A 4,210-nucleotide genomic window follows, 5' to 3' on the forward strand; every position below is an offset into this window, starting at 1 on the left:
ATTTGTGCTATTTAAACATGTGCGGAAAGAAATAACACAGATAGTTAAGTTAAATGCGCTGTATATTTGCATCAGTAACAAAATGATCTGAAAAACCCTTGAACAAGTTAACTATGAAATACAAAATATTTTCGGAACAATGTCATTTGTTCACACATAGTCTTTGAGAGCATCGTTGAGTTCAATGAATAACTCTAAAGCTTCATCGGGATGAACTGGGATTTGAACATCAGGTTTTATTAAGTACACAAGTTCTTTGAACTCTCCCTACAAGTTTCTTTCTTCTTTCCATACATATTAATACAAACGTTAACATCTTCGACATTCAAAGGTGTTTTAAAGTCTTGTCCGTCTGTCAGTTCTGGCACAAAATACAAGACGTCTGGTTTACCAGAAGGCAGTTCACCATATCCTCTCTGTGGCCGAATTACATAAGAATTCCAGTGACTCGCTATCCTATCCAAATCAGTTTGCAAGGCGTCCATGAAGCAAAACCGCAGACACTCTTTCACTACTGGATTGTCCAAGTCAAACATCCCAGTATCCCTGATATCTTTAAAAAAATTAATCCACCAATGAATCCCAAGCTTCCTAAGAACTCCCCACCACTCCTCCATGCTTTGGTTTGACGTACTCTTTCCATACATAAAACTTTTAACACCAGCCAAAGAGTCGTTTGAATGGAATCGAAAAAGAGGTTGCAAAAAACTAAGACTTTTATTTTCTGTTCCCCTATCAACCCGTTAAAGTCTTGGGGCACATTGTACATGCTGTATACAATCAAGATACTATTTGGCAATAACAGCCGAATTGTTATTGGTAGATGCAACTTCTAGCCACATTATTCGTCTACTGTACCCGTCTATACATCCATGGATGCAAAACCCGAATGGTTTTAATTTGTCGTACCCGTCTGCATGCCAGACAAAGTTAGGTCCCGTATTAGCATACTTTCTACGTTGTAATCTATGGGCTCTTCTTTCTGCAGTTGCTTTAGGGTACAATTGTTGCATAGTTTCCATAACGTCATTTCTTCTTACCAACAACCCATGGTCTTGTAGGAGTCTTCTCCACATTGTTCTGTAACCTATACATCGGCCACTCATGCTACACTCTTGTCTTATAGCATCAATGATAGCTTGTTGTGGTGAGTATTGGTGTTGTCGTCTTTAGAGGCCAAGGCGCCGTAATATACGACCCAACTGCCGAACACTCAATACAATATTGTGTCTGCTATACAAAAACAATATTATTTCACAATATTTTAACCCTTCCAAAAAGTACAATCGAATTAGTTCTTCTCTAGTAAATTCATTTCCCATCAACGGAACATTACTTGGCAGAACACTCTCAACCAATTTAACACCAACTGTTATTATAAACCACAGAGAAACTAGTACCACATTAAACATTGTCAATGTACTCAGCTATAAACGATCTATGAAACTTCCAAACCGCCAGGTATACTGAACGTGTTATCTTTGAATTTCTAACCAGAACTGAAAAATAATGAACTAAGTAAAAAGAAATACGTAACTATTGACACTGATTAAGAAGTAAGTCAATATGTCCTCCCAGGGCTCATAACAATTAAGAAATAAGTCAATGTCCTCCCAGGGCTTCCGTAGGTGGTGGCGTACCGCTCAACATGGACACTGACACCAACACTAGTTCCAGCTTAGAAGATTGCTTTTTATTGATATAAAGAATATTCTTTTTATAAATGCACACGAGATCGAAGTAATTTTATAGGGGGACATATATGGTTTTGATAATTCAATCCGTAATTCTGTCACTGTCATGTGCCAACAAACTTTACCTTTATTTTAGAATAAATACAGTAAAATTTTGTATGACAACTGGAATATTTTTTATATTACACCGGTCTTCATTTTTGCTCATTTTGACGGCAAAAAAATAGTCTCTACGCGTACATAGATTTAAATGGGTAAGATTCAAATTCTTTTATTTATAAACTTTAACCTCGGGATTGGTATTGCCGTACATATGTGAATACAGTCTAGTATTGTCTTTGGTATTGACTTGTTTATATATATAGATGGCTTCTTTCTGGGACACTTTGTTAAATACAAATTCATCTTAATATTATTCTTTCAAATTGTTAAAAATCTGAATTTGCTGACTTTCTGAGGGTAAAAAAGTAGTAACTGCTCTACATTCAGGATCTTGTCTAGCTTATAAATCAGCTGATATGTAAAAAACCAACTGCTCATGATATATTATGTTGTTATACTTTCATGTTAAATACTGAAATCTGATTGGTTAAGACGCAGTTAATAATATTTACTATTACCCTCAGCGTAAGCAACGCACTTGGCAACGGGTAACATTAAAAAATGTTACATGCGCGAAAATTATGCGCGTACGGTTCGCTGTAGAATTCACGCTATTCCTATATAAAAGCAGTAAATTTTCTTAAAAATTTTAAAAAAGACATTCAGTATAACAAAATAAATAGTGCCTGTTTGGGAGGATAACAGTTGAAATTGACACCCCTCGAAAACCATTGTCAACCTCCGCTTCGCGTCGGTTGACAATGGTTTTCTCGGGGTGTCAATTTCAACTGTTACCCTCCCAAACAGGCACTATTTATATAATAATTCTATTTACTTGTATATGCATTTATTTTACAAAATCTTGAATAATAATTTACACTGACTAACAGTTATTCATTTGAATATTTTGGAAACTTCTTAAACAAGGACAAAATATTAGAAAGTCAAAAGATAAAAAAAAAACAAGAACATTTTATGCCCCAAGATAAGGGGTTATCATACATGAATATTTTTATCGTTGTTTTCAAACTTTGCATGCATGTATCTAGAAGGTTGAAGATCCAGAAGACAGTTTAAAATTATAAGTTACCCTCCCTTTTGAAAAATTTTAAATATCAAATTTGCATTGTAAATTAACTAAAACAGATATTAGACTCCAAGCCAACCTCCAGTAAAAAATTGTTCCAAGCATAATTTTGGATTAAATTGTAATGGGCTGTACTTTCAAAAAATATATACTTTTACTACGCATACATTTACCAGTTGGCTCGTACAGGAAAGATGCTTTTAATATCCAAATGAGATTTATTTGAAAATTGATTCTAAACATAAAAAACCACAAAAATACATGCATTATTACTTAAACATTTCTATTCTTGGATACAAAATACATATGCCAATATCTATAACTTTTCAGACAGCCATTCAATTAAATTGAAATACTTATTAACTTGGACTGTCATCACACGTTTAGGTATAAAGACCTTCTTTACCAGGAGTATCTAGGTTCAGGTTGAAACACATGCTTATATCAGTTAATAGTAATCTAACTACATAATTCGTCTACTGTATTATATTGTAGATCCTCATATATTATTATAGCTCTGTAATTCACAAATATACGTAATATGTTATTATTCAAATACATGATTATAGTTATATAAGTATAGTGTCCTATATAATTCTAAAAATTTATGTAACATGACCTATTATACAAGAAGAGGGTATACTTAGGCTATGCCTGTTGTCCAATCCTATTGAATTTATTCAATAAAATATGTTTAAATTTAAAAATTCGTCTACTGTACCTAAAAAGTAACAAATCAATAAAAATTAATACTGATTAAGAAGTAAGTCAATATGTCCTTCCTGGGCTCATAACTATTAAGAAGTAAGTCAATGCCCTCCCAGGGCTTCCGTATGCAATATATACGAGTTCCCACTTAAGCGATTAATTCAAATTCAAATTGCCATAAACTCGAGAAATATAGGCTTACATGAATCTGTTACGTGACATGATAAATATTTCATGTTTTTTTTTATTAAAATGAGAGCGGAAATTTGAACTGCTTTTCTCACCAGCAAGGACATGAATTGATGAGCAAATGTGAAGAAATCAGTAAATAATCATATATATATATATATATATATATATATATATATATATATATATATATATATATATATATATATATATATATATATATATATATATATATCATTTGCAGGTTGTTGTTTAAATACGAATACTCAAATAGATACTTATCTTTTAAATAGCACACCTTACATTACTACAGGTCAGGTGAATTCGTAGATAATAGTTACTATAACCAATGAGGCGCCGTTTATATTTGGGATGTTAAAATTAGATCAGGATCAGAAGATATAAGGGATAATCCGGCAGTGGTTAGCAA

This window comes from Crassostrea angulata, chromosome 6 (genome assembly GCF_025612915.1).
Source record: "Crassostrea angulata isolate pt1a10 chromosome 6, ASM2561291v2, whole genome shotgun sequence".
In the NCBI taxonomy this organism is placed as follows: domain Eukaryota; kingdom Metazoa; phylum Mollusca; class Bivalvia; order Ostreida; family Ostreidae; genus Magallana; species Magallana angulata.